This window comes from Humulus lupulus, chromosome 9, assembly GCF_963169125.1.
Source record: "Humulus lupulus chromosome 9, drHumLupu1.1, whole genome shotgun sequence".
Lineage (NCBI taxonomy): Eukaryota > Viridiplantae > Streptophyta > Magnoliopsida > Rosales > Cannabaceae > Humulus > Humulus lupulus.
In genome coordinates this window covers 31352172-31369542 of record NC_084801.1, presented here as the reverse complement: position 1 = coordinate 31369542, position 17371 = coordinate 31352172, and positions in this window count along the sequence as shown.

Genomic DNA, 17371 nt, shown 5'->3' with positions numbered 1-17371 from the left:
TTGCTGAAGGGTCCTAGCCTTGTTTCTCTCCTTTGGTAACACGCCTTGCGTCAGATACTCTACGTATGGTGCCATCCATGTGGTCTCCTCTGCTTGGACACTTGGCACAAATAGCCATTCAACTGGCACTACGGTCAGAGTATCAGCATCTTTCGCACTTTCTAGCTTGCTCAAAGCATCAACATTCGAATTCTGATCGCGAGGTACCTACTGAAGGGTGTACTTGTCAAATTGTGCTAATAGATCCTTTGTTTTGTTTAAATAGGCAACCATCTTTAAACCTCAGGCTTGGTACTCTCCCATGACTTGATTTACCACCAGCTGAGAGTCACTATAGATGTCTAGTATCTTGATATTCATGTCCCTAGCTAATCGTAACCTAGCGAGCAACGCTTCATACTCAGCCTCATTGTTGGAAGCAATGAAGTCAAACCTGATTGCACAGTGGAATCGATGCCCTTCTAGCGTGATCAGGATCACCCCTACCCCTGCATGATGCTCATTGGAAGAGCTGTCTGTAAATGACTTCCATGAGGGAGGTTGGTTTTGAGACTCAGGCTCTTCAGTCTGCTTGCTATCTGTAAGTTTAGTGAACTCTGCAATGAAGTATGCCAGGGCTTGCCCTTTTATCGCTGCTCACAGTAAGTAAGAGATATCGAACTGCCCAAGTTTGACTGCCCATTTGAACAATCTTCCCGCAGCCTCTGGCTTTTGCAGAACATGCCGTAGAGGTTGGTCAGTCAAAACTATAATTGGGTGAGCTTGAAAGTAAGGTCGCAGCTTCCTAGAGGCCAAAATTAAGAAATAGACTAACTTTTCAATAGGTGGGTACTGCTGCTCCGCTCCTATTAGCTTTTGCTTACATAATAAATGGCCTTCTATACGCCTTCTTCTTCTCTTACTAAAACAGCACTAGCAGTACTCTGTAATTGCTAAGTAGACAAACAAAGTTTCTTTATCGACCGGCTTCGATAGAACGAGTGGTTGCGCCATATGAGTCTTCAATGCTTGGAATGCCAGCTCGCATTCCTCTGTCCATTCAAATTTTTTGTTGCCTCTAAGTAGATTAAAAAATGGAATGCACTTGTCCGTTGATTTCAAAATAAATCTACTCAGAGCGGCAATTCTTCCGGTCAAACTTTGAACATCCTTAATCTTTGCTAACGATTTCATATCGATCAGGGCTTTGACCTTCTCTGGATTGGCTTTAATTCCTCTCGAGTTAACTATAATCCCAAGAACTTCCCTAATCCTACTCCGAAGGAGCATTTGAGGGGGTTCAGCTTCATCTGATATTTGTTCAATATGTTGAAGCACTCCTACAAATCCTCTATATTCCCTTCTGCCTTCTTCGACTTAACCAGCATGTCATCGACGTATACCTCCATGTTTGTCCTGATCAGCTCCTTAAACATGTGGTTGACTAGTCACTGGTAAGTCGCACTAGCATTTTTCAAACCGAAGGGCATCACTTTGTAACAGTATAGCCCTGTATCAGTCCGAAAACTCCTCATCAGGAGGATGCATACTAATCTGATTATACCCGATGTATGCATCCATGAATAAGAGAATCTCGTGCCTTGCAGTGGCATCGACCAGTTGGTCGATTCTTGGGAGTGGGAAGCATTCTTTGGGACAGGCTTTATTAAGGTTTGTGAAATCCACGCATGTTCGCCACTTGCCATTCGGCTTGGGAACTAGTAGGGGATTAGAGACCCATGATGAGCCCATTCTCCTTCAGCTTCTCGACTTCTTCTTTTGAGGCCGTTGATATATCTTTGTCGAGCAGCCTTCTTTTCTGTTGCACCGGTGGAAAACTCTTGTCGATGTTCAGGACATGGCTGATGACTGCAGGGTCTATTCCAACCATGTCTTTGTGCGACCAGGCAAAGACTTCTTGGTTCCTCCTCAAAAACTCCACCAGTGCTTGTTTTTTTGTTGTCTCTAAGCTTTTACCAACTTTCACAACCCTTGTCGGATTTTCTTCATCGAGTTGGACCTCTTCAAGGTCCTCGATGGGTCCTATTTCTTCCTCAAAATCCCCAAAGCGAGGATCCAAGTCTCTATCCTCCCTTTGGGAAACGCCCTATTTGGTGACATTATCACCTGATTGGGCCTGAGCATCAATTGCCACTTGTAACTCTTTTCCAGGAACATCTCTCGACACAACTTTCTTTGACTTGGTTATCGAGGCATTGTAGCACTCCCTTGCATCCCACTAATTTCCTAATACGCATCCTACCCCTATGTCTGTTGGGAATTTCATGGCAAGGTGCCATATTGAAGTGACAGCCCGTAGGTCGACAAGAATTGGTCTCCCAATTACAGCATTGTATGCGAAAGGACAATCAACTACTATGAAAGTAGTGAGTAATGTCCTGTTAGGAGGTGACGTACCTGCTGTAACTGGAAGCTTAATCAACCCCGTTGGGGCGAGCCCTTCGCCGGAGAAACCATAGATGGTTATGTTGCATGGCTCCAAGTCCTTGACGAACAACTTCATTCTTTCCAGGGAAGACTTGTATAGGATGTTGACTGAACTCCCTGTGTCGACCAACACCCTCTTCACCATCATGTTGGCAATTCATACGTCTATGACCAGCGGATCGGAGTGTGAGAATCGAACGTGCTGGGCATCCTCTTCAGAGAAGGTTATCAACTCCTCCTCTGTTCAAGCCTTTTGTGGTGCTCGATCCTCCACACTCATCATCTCGATGTCCTGTTCGTGGCGTAGGGTTTGAGTGTATCGTTCCCTTGCCTTCCCACTATCCCCTGCCAGATGTGGGCCTCCGTAGATGGTGAGTAAAGTGCCTGCCACAGGAGTTGGCTGTAAGGGTAGCAAACGTTGGCGTGCAGGCGCCTGCTCGTTGCCACCTTAAGCCTCTTGCTGAGACCTTCCTGTGGCTCGCACATATCTCCTTAGTTGTCCCTGCCTAATCAGGAACTCAATCTCGTCTTTCAACTAGTTACATTCATTGGGGTCGTGCCCGTAGTCGTTGTGAAAATGACAGAACTTCGTCGTATCTCTCTTTGAGATATCTTTCCTTATAGGTGCGGGTCGTTTATAAGGCACGCTGGAGCTGGTCGCCTGGTAGACTTCCGCTCAACGTTCGACAAGTTTCGTGTAGTTTGTGAATCTTGGCTCGTATCGACTGCCTTTGGGGCATTTATTCTCAGAATCTCAGGATTCATTGTTCACCCGTTTTCCACCATTCCTACCATTTCCATTCCCGTTGCCCATGCCGTTGCCATTGGGCTTTTCTGACCCGTTGGCGGCCTTGGCAGGTTCTTCCTTAGGCCCCTTGTCTTTTGTTGGCGATTTCCTCTCATTGGCAATCGCGTCCTCGAGCTTGATATATCGATCAACTCGATCCAAAAGTTCATGGGTAGTTCTTACCCCATTCTTTCTGAGGCTACTCCAGAGGGGTGAATGGCACCTAACCCCAGCAGTTAGGGCCATCATCTTGCCTTCATGACCCACTATCTTGGCTCCAGCTGCTACTCACATGAAGCATTGGACATATTCCTTTAAGGGCTCTCCCTCCTTCTGGCGTATCTCGACCAGCTGGTTAGCCTCTGTGGGGTGTACGCGACCCGCGTAGAATTTTCTGTAAAATTCCTTTACGAACATTTCCCGAAATACTATACTAATAGGAGGGAACTTGAAGAACCACTCCTAGGCGGTGTCAGACAATGTCGCTGTGAAGATCCGGCAGCGGACATCTTCCAACACTTTCTGTATATCCATTTGTATCTCAAATTTATTAACGTGAGATACTGGGTCTCCGTATCCATCAAAGTTCTGCAATGTTGGCATCTTGAACAAACTGGGGGTTTCAGCCGCAACAATCCTCTGTACAAAGGGAGTGCCCCTCCTCCTATCATACTTTATATGGGACATCTGTCCCCCGACCAGCTGTTGTACTGCCTGGTTCAGAGCATCAATCTGAACCTGAACTACTTTTGGGAGTGGAGGGGCGACCTGTGCTGGGGGAGCACACTCATCAAGTCTTTCACGTCGGTCATTGAGTACGTCCCTTAAATCGTCATCTCTACGTCTCTGCTGGCTAACTCCTTGCCGATCAAAGATGTTCTGCTGCCCAGGTTGTGCCCCAGTGTTATGGCTAGCTACCCTGTTTTCTCTAGGTGGGGGCTTCTGCCTCCACCTCTTTCCTCATTCCTCTGACCAGCGACTTCTATGCTGGAATCGACTTCATTATAGTCATGGCCATCTCTAAACTGTGGCTGACTATGGCGTGACCGACTGTTCACACTATTTCCTCCTCGGGCCAGCATCTCCCAAGCGTCAGGGGGAGGCCTGCGCAAGTCATTGGGTCCCCGTGCATTGTTATACTGTGGGGGACCCCTGACCGCAGAGCTTGACTCGATGTTCCTTATGTTGGCAGAAGGACGCTGCCCCCTGCTCGGTGGATTTGGCTCTTCGTTCCCTGGACGTCTAGGGTTGCGGGGCGGCTGCCCGACCCTATTCTGTCTTGGAAGCTGGGGATTGCCTCGACTAGCCTGAGATGGAGGCTGCCTGCTCAGGATCCCTATGTGGGACATCATCCTGAGCCATAGGTGACTGCTCTGTCCTTTGAGGGCTTCCTGGCTGGAACGGAGGGCTAGGATTGGGACCTCTTTAAGGTGGCGCATCCGGCGGCTGATCTGGCTGAGAGCCTGGCGCAGCTTGACTCCGAGCCAATTGAATGGCTACTTCGAGAGTGGCCATGGCATCCCTCTGCCGATGGTCCATGTCCGCCTGCCGCTCACTCAGCTCCTAGCGCTGGCGTTCATTTTCCCTTTGCTGCATCGCCATTCCCTCAGATTAGCCAACTCATCATGTAACACCCCCAGTGTTTCCCTCAGCATTTCCGAATCTAACTCCTCTTCAAACTCCAAATGTGGTTCATTCTAAGCCACATTTGGAGGAGGAGGTTGGGATGATGCAGCGCCAGCAATCTGTCCAGCCTTCTTTGATGTCTTCGCCATTAGATTTTCTTATAGTTTTTTTATCAATCTCTCAACGAGAGCACCAGAATGTTGACCCTCGATTTGGCCAACGACACGGAGTCAAATATACAACATGAAATGAGACGACAATTAAGAGTTTAACCTAATGGTAAAGAAAAAAACACAAACGATTTATAGTGGTTCGGCCCCAAAGAATGGTAATGACCTACGTCCACTTAGTGCTATTATTAATATTGAGCCTCAAAGCTGTGATCAAAGAACTAGGGTTCTTGAGTTTCAACAACTTTGGGAGAATTACAATAAAACGATGGATAATTGCACTATAGCTCTCTCTCTCAATATTCAGGAAAAAGATTCTAAGATCAAAAGGTCCCTTCCTTGAGCTATTTCATGCATATTTATAGGCTCAAGGAGGGTTACATGGGCCGATGGGCCTCAACTTTCCTTAATAACTGCGTATCAAGATAATAAAGAGGAAATAGTCAACGTAATTATTATAGCCAATGGGCCTTAACTTTCCAGTCTGGTCGTATCTAATAGTTAAGCTTGACGAAGCGATGTGTAGCTGGTCGATAACCGAACAACACCGCCTCATTTCAATTCTGCCACGTGTCATCCATTTGTACAAAATTCCTGCCACATCATCCGCAGCCATTTTGGGTAAACAGAGAAGATGGTACATAAGATCATAATGTGTCGATTAAAGAATCTTCAAGAGCGTCGAAATGAGGGGGAGTAAATATACACAACACTTTTTTCCCCTTAGCTGAGTTTTTGTCCTACTAAGTTTTTCTAGCAAGGTTTTTAATGAGGTAATTTTCATAGGCATCCAAGAGGGACTGTTATAAATATTATATATATGGATGTCTATAATAATTGTGGATGCCAAAAATCCACCAAATAAAAACTCTTTAGTCCCTGGTCGGGACCTAGGGATAAAGGTCACTTATTCATGCTATTGGGCTCGAGCCTGTAGGCCTTGTTGAATACAAGAGATCATCTCCTGAGAAACAACACATTATGAGCCACAAGGTTTGGCCTTGCTAAGCTAAGGAGCCACAATGAATACTGCAAGAGGATAGGTGCACAGGGCCCTCACATAGTGAGGTCCGACGTGCCCGCGCAAGGCTGACATGCTCATGGGTCAAGATGCACTCATACGCGTTGTTGATGCTCATAATCTCATCAAGAGAAAGTATGAGGCCGAGGGAAGGCCCTAAGGCCACCGTCGTCTCGGGAAGCCATCGCGCCATCACAACAAGAGTCTGGGTTCGTTTCTCGTGGAGTCGATGCTTAGTGGCCCACGTTAGCAAGGCATAGGTGCCAAGGCTCAGTAGCCTCGTGAGGCCCCTCTCGCCCATGCACTCGGCCCCACGGCCTCGCTCCGTGGCCTCCTCCTATGGCCTCGCCCATGGCCTCCTCCATGGCCTCCTCCTACGGCCTCGCCCATGGCCTCCTCCATGGCCTCGCCTCATGGCCTAATCCTATGGCCTCGGCCCCATGGCCTCCTCCTATGGCCTCGCCCATGGCCTCCTCCTATGGCCTCGCCCATGGCCTCCTCCATGGCCTCGCCCCATGGCCTCCTCCTATGGCCTCACCCCATGGCCTCCTCCTATGGCCTTGGCCTCATGGCCTCCTCCTATGGCCTTGCCCATGGCCTCCTCCTATGGCCTCGCCCATGGCCTCCTCCTATGGCCTTGCCCATGGCCTCCTCCATGGCCTCGCCCCATGGCCTCCTCCTATGGCCTCACCCCATGGCCTCCTCCTATGGCCTTGGCCCCATGGCCTCCTCCTATGGCCTCCTCCTATGGCCTCGCCCATGGCCTCCTCCATGGCCTCCTCCATGGCCTCACCCCATGGCCTCCTCCATGGCCTCGCCCCATGGCCTCCTCCTATGGCCTCGGCCCCATGGCCTCCTCCTATGGCCTCCTCCTATGGCCTCGCCCATGGCCTCCTCCTATGGCCTCCTCCATGGCCTCCTCCATGGCCTCCTCCTATGGCCTCGCCCATGGCCTCCTCCTATGGCCTCGCCCATGGCCTCCTCCTATGGCCTCGCCCATGGCCTCCTCCTATGGCCTCGCCCATGGCCTCCTCCTAGGCCTCCTCCATGGCCTCGCCCATGGCCTCCTCCATGGCCTCGCCCGTGGCCTCCTCCATGGCCTCGCCCCTGGCCTCGCCTCATGGCCTCGCCCATGACCTAGGCCCCATGGTCCTGTGCCCATGGCCTTGGAGGTGAGAATACTCGCAAGGGGCAAGGTACACGCATGAATATGGAATGTACCTACAAACCTAAAGAAGTCAGAGTACGGATATAGTACCCCTACCAGACAAGTAGTGGGAATGCCAGGAGTGGGTATGCTAGGATAGGAGTTATGGTCCGTACGTCTACGACCATAGGTCAGAGCCGACACCACTACCTCCTGCGCCACTACGCCTGCCACCACGCATCAGACATGGATACAGGCAAGTAGTTGGGACATCCTCCTGACACCTGCTCCTGTACGGGGTGTACGACCACAACCTCTGGAGCCACTCCCCTGACACAGTACGTATGTACCACTTGGTCCCCTGGACCACTATGTACCTAAGGCCATTAGAGCCTACTATAAAATGGACTCTAAGACCACCTGAAAAGGGGTTGGAAAATTCATTGTATGCGGAGGCCATTAAGAAATATACATTTTTTCACTCCATTGTTCATTTGTGTTTATCCTTTCATAAGTTAATTCTAAGTTCTTATCTAGAGATCGCCGCAATTACCTTTGAGTTTTCCAACCTAATTTCGTTGACGAGATTTCACCGTCAACAATAATGAAGAATCACTAGGTTACCCAAAGTAAAATATCAGCATTAATTATTGAATGTATTCATAATAGTTATCCCATTTTCTTATGGTTTATTCATATGTATAAATAGGGATCATTCCCCTATTAAAATAACGCATACAAGAGTTTCACTTTCTCTTTACATCTCTATGTTATTTTGTTTATATAATTTTGTATACTTTATATTTCTGTAAACTTAATAGCTTTATAACAAATGAAACATTTAAAATTATTAATAGATTAATCAGGACAATAAAAGGAAGCAAGTGCAGCCAGCCGGAACCTCACCACCCACATTTAACTATAAATAATTTGATGCAATAACCACACGTTAAATAGAAAATTTCTGCCACTCTTAGACGTACTTCCCATAGCGAAACCAATAAATGGATCAAAGAAAACCCTTTCCCACTGATTAAGTTTTTCCACATACATTTTATTCCTCTTCTCGTGTTTAATTCATAAATTATAATGCTTGGAATATTGAAAGAGTATATAATATGTGATTTTATATGTACAACATTATTGTCTACACAGTTCAATATAAATTTATTATTAGAATTGACAAGGATGTACTAACCTTAAACATGGAGAGGGCAAAAGATATGCTGTACTTTATTAATATTGTCTAGCTGTTCGTGAGTCAATGTCATATATCTGTCGGTGAGAAGAAAACATTATCTTCATGTATTAAAAGCTTCATTGACCAGAAGTTGGTTATGAAACCTTCATTGACCAGAAGTTGGTTATGAAACCTTATTGTGGTAATTTTAAATAAATATATACATATATTATTATGGTACCATTTAGAAGTTTTGGTATATATAAATAAGTTCTAATGGTGTATAATATAGTTATAAAGATTTTACATAAATTTTTAAGAAATTCTAAATAATTTAAAATATTAAAATTAAAATTTAAATAGATTATTGCACATATTTATTTTAATATATATATATATGCTTATGCAATACATTATTTAAAATCTGGGGATCCTAAATGTAACTAAATTATGTACTGTCAGGTAAAAAAAATATAGCTACAATAAATCCATATACCAAAAATATCTATCCGTAGTTATTACCCAAAAAATTTCTTATTATATATATTAAATTTAAATTTATACAAAATTGAATTAGGAGATCACTCAAATTTCTTTCATTTGCTTTTGTCTTTTTCTATTTGTTTTTTTCCTCAACGTCCAAAAAATAAGCAAGAAACACAATATCCTTTTACGTATATGTATTGAATGATCTACGTATATAATTTATTAAAGAAGCAAGAGGTCAATAATGAACGGTAAAATTTTCTGCCTCATCTTTTCATTTAAAAAGTAAATCTACATCATTCATGTAACCTAGGAAGATAAATACACAAAATCTTCTTTAATTAACTCATCCTTTAAATATTGGTGGGACGTGATTATCAGCTCTTTCAATGACAACGAAGTCAGGCCACTAATCACATATAGTCATATTACTAGACAGCTACTTTACATTAGTAATATTGAAGTTCCAAATTAAATATTAGAATAAAAAACACAAGAAAGTCGACTATAAATGATATATATGTTTATAAACACCTATAGCATCCGTATTTTTTTTTTATCTGCTTACTTTATTATTAATAATGATGATGACGATGATGATAATACAATAAAATTCATATCTTTTCCATTTGTATACATAAAACTTATTTCTAGCAATAAAATATTTATATATGTTGCTTTTTTCATATTTTTCAGTTTCTATGTTTTATACTCTTACTCTACCACTTTATATATATCTCTAACTATTTTTACTTATACAATTTTCACTTAATTAATTTATATTATTCTACTCATTAGTTATAGACTGTGCAATTATTTTTACTATTTTACAGAACAAATGTTTTTTCTATTATATTAATGTGAAAGTAAAAAAAAAAAAATTGCACATATCATTATTATATATACTAGATATAGACAATGTGCAAAACACGTTTGTCTATTTTTATTTATAAATCTTATTAATTATTTTTATTATATTTGTATGATTGACATATAAATTTTAAATAAAACACTATTATTGTATATAAAAGAATAACATAAACATATTAAAAGAAAAATTAAACCAAAACATTGTTTATTGCAATTTTGACAGACTTGGCCCGTCATAAATTTGAGTGCCGAGATTGATAGCAGGGGTCAATCTTACGATTTTAGACTGCCGAGATTGGTCATTATTCAACCATCTGTGGAGCAATGTAGATGGGCATGTTGGAGCGCACCGAGAAAGGCTTCAATCTCGACAGGGCCAGGCCCGTCGAGATTGAATATGAGCAAGTTTATTTTCTTTCTAATTCATCATGCTATATTTCATTAATTGTATCATATATTTACTAAAACTCAAAGAATTTAGAGCAGATAAACAAATTATAGAGTATATATCTTATAACATTATGCTACTTAAATCTTAGCCAAAAGGTCATAGAAACTGTATATCAGCTGTGGATTAAATGCAAATAAGTTTAACAAATATAGCTAATAGTTATACCCTATAAACTAAGCAAGATATCATATTACAGTCATCTCCATTCTCTATTGCAAAGTTTATGAAATATTCAACTCCTCTCCATATTCTTTAGACAATTTTTTTTTCATCCAATCTCTATCCATCTCAAACTAAAACTACCTAAAATAATATGATATTATAATAGGTTAGTAAATATATATGGTCATACAAACAAACTTTTAAACTAACTAATTAGTTTTAGTAATAAGTATGTGAAAATGATATATATTGTTAAAAAATAAAATGGGTAAAGTTTCTCGTCTTTCAACATACTATCCACGATTTAATATATCACAAAAAAACAATCAAACAACATCATACAATAAATTTCATCCTTATTTCTCCAAACACAATTCCTAATTCTTCTCTACAATTTATTAAACTTTCTCATAATTAATATAACAATATCTAGTAAAATGTGTGATAACAGACCTTTCAATCAACAAGTGTTAACGTCCTCCAAATTAACCAACAGTTATAATAATAATTTTTTAAACCATTAACTAGACAATCAACAACAAAAAAAAGTTTAAAAATTATATCTCAATAACTAATAAACTAAGAAAATAGAAACTTTTAAAATGAAAATTATACGAAAACAACCAAATTGACTTATAATTTTATACAACAAAAAGTTTAATCAACATATTACACAATTTTCACAATTTAAAAAATTAAATCTATTATTTATGTAATTTTCGACCAAATAATAAGAATAAATAGAAAAATGGTCAAAACAAATTCTACATTAATCTAAAATATTTCAATTATTGTTTATTAACATTCCCTAATATGTTTAACTTAAGAAAATAAAAAAATAGAATATAAATTTAATATAAACAATTTTCGGTAAAAAATTGAAATGTCACCCAAAAAATCTCCAATGCAATTTTCAAGCTCCTCTAACCTTGTATGAACATTTCCCACTGTTATACCCAGATTTTGAGCCATGAGAAGTGTGACCTCGAAAGCTGGATGCATAGTGAATGAACTTGTAAAGTCTGGGATATGTTCGAAGTCTAAACACCGAGCCTGCAAAGCTGAGACGACTTCGAAGATGGTGGCCTCGAAATCCCCATGAGCTTGAAAGGTAGGTCCCGAGATGCATCTGTTTTCAGGGATGACCTCGGATCATGGGCTTTGAGCCTGATGCGCATACGATCTCAAAGTTATATGGCCTCGGGAGATGTTATTAGCTCGAAAGTCGATAAGAGACCTGGGAGAATAAGGCCTTGGTGATATAGGATAATAACCTTGAATATCCTAATGAGTCATCTATAAGAGACGGGGTCTACATGTATTACTGTAAATCCCCTACAATCATGGGATATTATTTGATTAGTTATACGCTCCCTGGTCTTCAGGGGACGTTTCCTTTTATATCGGATTACAGGCATTTAAGGCCATTTAATTTATTTGCATAAAAAGAGTAACTACCCAAAATATGTGGGATAGTATTCAGAAATCTTCTCTATAAATAGAGAAGTCACGCACCATTGTAAATGACCGAATTTTTGTGATCTTGAGAGAAAACTCTGAAGAATTCATCCTTGGAGAATTTTTAGAGATCATCTTGAGTTTAATAACAAAGACTCGTGGACTAGGCAGATTTAACTGCTGAACCACGTAAAAAATCGTGTTTTGTATTATCGTATTTTTATTGGCCATTATTGTTTATTGTTTACGTGCTCTTCTTTCACTGTTGACGAAAAACGGCGTCAACAGTTTGGTGCTTTCATTGAGAGCCTTAAGCATTCAGTCCCTGAGTAAGTCATGGCCACTAATAATCAGAACGCTCCTGAAGAAAATTACCCAAGACGACCTGGGAAACAACCAATGGAAAACCCAGATGTCGAAGAAAGAAGTGGATCTTCCGATTCCCGGGGACCACCTGCTCCACCAATGGATGAGGATATGTATTACAATCTTGAGCGGTATGTTCCCATTGTGGAACTTGAGAACCGGCAACTGAAACAGCAGTTGGCAGAGGCCAAACAAACGGAATGAGGAGTTGGCAAGGATAGCCGCAGAGGCGCAGGTGGCTCAGCCCCTGCCTCCGCGTGAAAACCAAGTCCCGCCTCCAAGGGACGTACACATTCCTCCCCGTAAGCCCCGTGGGCGCCCACGGAAAAATGCTGCCACGAGAAGACCGGCTCAACCTCCGGCACCAGCAGAGCCATCCGCTCCCCCTAGGCCTCAGAGAAGTACTCGGGCTAAGGCCCCGGTTAATCCACCTGTGGAAGTACCTGCGGGAACTGAGAACAACCGAACCCCTGCAGAGGCTCAGACTCAAATCCCTGGGAGCGCACCACATGCAACCAACCCATCTCGGGCAAACTCCGGACCGTCTAGGCCGCGGAATGGATGGCAGCCACCGTCACCCATATGGTTCCCTCCATCACCTATAAGATATCCTTCGCCCCCTCGCAGGAATGCTCAACCAGTTCGAGATTAGGGCGAAAGGCGTACGGGAGGGAGACAAGGAAATGGGGAAGCTTTCCAGGAGCGGAGAGGCGCCCCATCAGAAAGAAGTCAAACATCTCGGTCTCGCACGGCGAAGACGAGGCGGCATGGAAAGAATCCATCTCGAAATAACTATGCAACGAGTTTTACCAGTGACGACTCTGGAGATACCAGGTCGGTCAGCAAGCATGACCAAGGTCGTAAGAATACCGGAAGCCGCAGAAATCGCCCCGACCTGCGAGAACACCTGAATCAAAGTCAGGGTAATGTTGACCCGATAAATCCGGACCTGAGGGATCGCTTGAATAGGCGTAGAGATCCCTTGCGGAGGCGCGAGCCTGGAATTATGATTGATGACAACCGATTGCAGACAGTACCTCTTGTGGACCCAGTCCAAGAAAGAATCGATCAGCTTGAAAAGGCCTTTAGGCTTTTGAAAAACGAGCAAGAGAATGATCGATATGAAGACTCTGACGAGGAGCTCGAACCGTTTGCTCCCCATATTTCCAACACTCCATTTCCTCAAGGGTTTCGGATCCCTCACGTCCCAACGTTCGAAAGAAAGACCGACCCATATAGTCTTCTGAGTACGTTCAACACCATAATGAGAGCCAGTAACGTGGGTTACGAGCTCAGATGCATGTTGTTTACAGGATCATTGACGGGACCAGCCAAAAGCTGGTTCGAAAAATATAAGAGACACTTAATAACTTCTTGGGAGCAGTTGTCTAAAGACTTTAAGAAGCAGTTAAGATCCATGATGGGGGTCAGACCAGAGGCATCAACCCTAACTAACGTTCGACAACAACCGGGCGAAACGTTAAGAAGTTACCTAACAAGGTTTAATATGGAAGTCGCCCGAGCTCGGAACGTAGATGACAGTGGACACCTAATGGCTGTCCAAGCCGGCGTAATGCCAGGGAGTGCCCTCTGGGACGACATGCAAAGGAAACCGGTGAGGTCCATAACCGAGTTTAACAAACGAGCGCAGAGGTTTGTCAATGTAGAGGAAGCGAGGTCAACACTTAATGTGACTTCCCAGCCCGAAACTACAACGATAAACATCAACTCTGCCTCAACCTCGGCGGACCCGGCAGCTGCAAAGCCTGTGGCGGAAAACCCCTCCAAGAGGAAAAAGAACGAAGGGAGTAACCCTGAGGCCGAGGGAGGAAAGAAAAAGAAAGGGGAGAGATATTTCTCAGTGTATAGAGTATACACCGAGCTCAAATGAGTCTCGGGAGAACATATACCTGGCTAATGAAAACCAAGTCCCCTTTAGGCGTCCAGACCCGATGAGAAATCAAAATTCCAAGAGGGACTCCAATAAGTATTGCCGATTTCACAGAGACACCGGGCATACAACCGATGAATGTCGACAACTGAAGAACGAGATCGAAGGATTGATCTCGAGAGGTTACTTCAGGCAATATGTCAAAAACCAGGTACTAGTCAGGCAGCCGCGAGCCAGAGAGTAGCCGCGCCTTTGACCGCACAAAACAATAATTCTCGAGCTCGGGAAGAAGATAGGCCCCCGCCGATAGATGGAGAGGATGTAAAAACCATCTCGGGAGGGCCTCATCCCGCAGGATTGTGCAGGAATGCCCAAAAAAGATACGTTAACGAGCTGAAAACTGGGGATGGGTCTCCTTATAAACTCGAACCTAGGGCTCCAAAAAGCCAGAGGATTGAAACACAACCAATAACCTTCACTGAGGACGACGCGTCCCATGTCCAGTTTCCTCACCATGATCCGCTGGTCATTACTCTCCAGCTGGCCAATAAAAGGGTCCACCGAGTTCTCGTAGACAATGGGAGCTCAGTCAACATTCTCTATAAAGCAACCCTCGAGAAAATGGGGCTCTCCCTTCTCCCTTCGCGACCGCATGTATGGGATCCATCAAGCTCCCCGTGACCTTGGGAGACTACCCAGTCTCGGCAACCAAGATGATGGAGTTCGTGGTAGTAGACCTACCATCAGCCTACAATGTGCTGCTCGGGAGACCCGCCCTGGTCGGGCTGGGGGCAGTCTCATCAGTAAGGCATCTGGCCCTTAAGTTCCCAACCCCTAGCGGAGTCGGAACATTAAAGGGAGATCAATTAGCAGGGAGGGAATGCTACATTATTTCCTTGAGAGGAAAGAAACAGACAAGCGCACAAACACTTGTCATTGTTCAAAATAAAGACGGGACAATCTTAGAAATTGACGAAGAGATCGATCCAAGGATTGAGGAGAAAATTGACCTCAAACCCTTAGAGGAGCTCGAAGAAATTCAGCTCGAGGAAGCTGATTCCTCAAAAAAGGTGAAGGCTGGAAAACACCTCCAAGATGAGAAAAAATAACAATTAATTTGCTTTTTGAAGAAAAACCAAGATGTCTTCGCATGGTCGCACTCGGACATGGTGGGAATAAGTCCAAATATAGCAAGCCACGCACTTAATATAGACAAAAGCTTCCCTCCGAAGCAAAAAAAGCGAAGACAGCTGGACAAAGACAGAAAGAAGGCACTAAAGGAGGAGGTTGACAGGTTAAAGGCAAACCGATTCATTTGGGATGCCTTTCACCCTGACTGGGTAGCCAATCCGGTGTTGGTCCCAAAACCCAATGGGACGTGGTGAACCTGTATTGACTACTCAGATCTCAACAAAGCTTGCCCAAAAGACTGTTTTCCGTTACCAAGGATTGACCAGCTCGTGGATGCCACGGCGGGGCATGGCCTAATGTCCTTCATGGATGCCTATTCTGGATACAAGCAGATTCCCATGCATGCCCCCGACCAAGAACATACGAGCTTCATAACGGATAAGGGGCTATACTGCTACAATTTCATTCCATTCGGGCTCAAAAATGCTGGGGCCACATACCAGCGACTCGTGAACATGATGTTTTCAGAACAAATAGGGAACAACATGGAGGTTTATGTTGATGACATGCTTGTCAAGTCTCAACTCAACAAGAACCATGTTGATGACCTCGAAGAGTGCTTCGGCGTGCTCCGAAAGCATAACATGAAGCTAAATCCTCAGAAGTGCACTTTTGGGGTATCTTCAGGAAAATTTCTGGGCTTTATTGTGAACTCTCGTGGAATCGAGGCCAACCCCGAAAAGATCAAGGCCCTGATTGACATGCCCTCACCTCAAAGGCACAAAGATGTCCAAAGTTTGACTGGTAGGCTGGCAGCCCTAAGCAGATTCATTTCGAAGTCTACGGACCGTTGTCTCCCGTTTTTCAACCTTTTGAGGGGAGGAAAGAAATTTGAATGGACGGAGGAGTGCGAGCTGGCCTTTCAGGAGCTCAAAAAGCACCCTGCGGAACCACCCTTCCTATCAAAACCTGAAACTGGAGAAATACTATACCTATACCTTTCAACCACCGAACACGCAATAAGCGCAGTACTCGTTCGAGAAGAAGAGAAGGTGCAAAGACCCGTTTACTACATCAGTAAAAGATTACTGGGGGCAGAGTCAAGATACCCTTTGATGGAGAAGCTCGCGCTTAGTCTAATTCATTCGTCTCGTAAACTCCGCCCCTACTTTCAGGCGCATCCCATCCATGTGCTAACTGATCAACCACTTAGGCAAGTCTTGTCTAAACCAGAAGCTTCAGGTCGACCTCTTAAATGGGCTATTAAGCTTGGACAGTTTGAGATCACCTACCACCCGAGGACGACCATTAGGGCCCAGGTATGACCGTTGGCGGACTTTTTAGTGGAATGTACTGGTATGACCAACGACGAAGTCATAACCCCGGCCCACGAGCTGTGGAAACTATACGTCGATGGTTCATCCAATGAATATGGATCGGGGGCAGGAATCATTTTGATTACCCCCGCAGGAAGCAGATTTCATTCAGCCTTGAGATTCAACTTCAAGGCGTCGAATAATGAAGCCGAATACGAGGCTTTACTGGTGGGGCTTCACATAGCCAAGGAGCTCAAAGCTAAAGCGATACATTGCCACAGCGACTCCCAGCTCGTGGTTAACCAAATCCTAGGAGAATACCAGGCTCCTGGCACAAGAATGGCAGCTTATTTGGAGAAGGAAAAATCCGCATTGGAGTGTTTCGAATTTTATACAATCGAACAGGTTCCCCGAGAGCAGAACTCAAATGCAAATGCCTTAGCTCGGCTCGCCACATCTGCTGAAAATATAGAACTAAACATTGTGCCCATAGAACACCTATCGGCACCTAGCATTAATGAGCCAGAGGAGGAAGATGTGTGTATGATTGAAACAGAGCCTACATGGATGGCCCCAATAGTTGAATATCTCGATAACGGAGTCCTTCCAAGAGATCGGAACCAGGCTCGAAAGTTAAGGTATCAACTTCCTCGTTACACCATTTTGGACGGAAAGCTATACAGAAGGGGATATTCCATGCCGTTACTTCGGTGCGTAACCCCACCTGAAGCTAAGAAGATCATTGAAGAATTCATGAAGGGTTCTGCGGAGATCACACCGGGGGGCATAGCCTTTCCAAGAAGATCATACACCAAGGATATTTCTAGCCTACTATTAAAACAGATTCTTTTGAATACGTGAGGAAATGCGACAAATGCCATA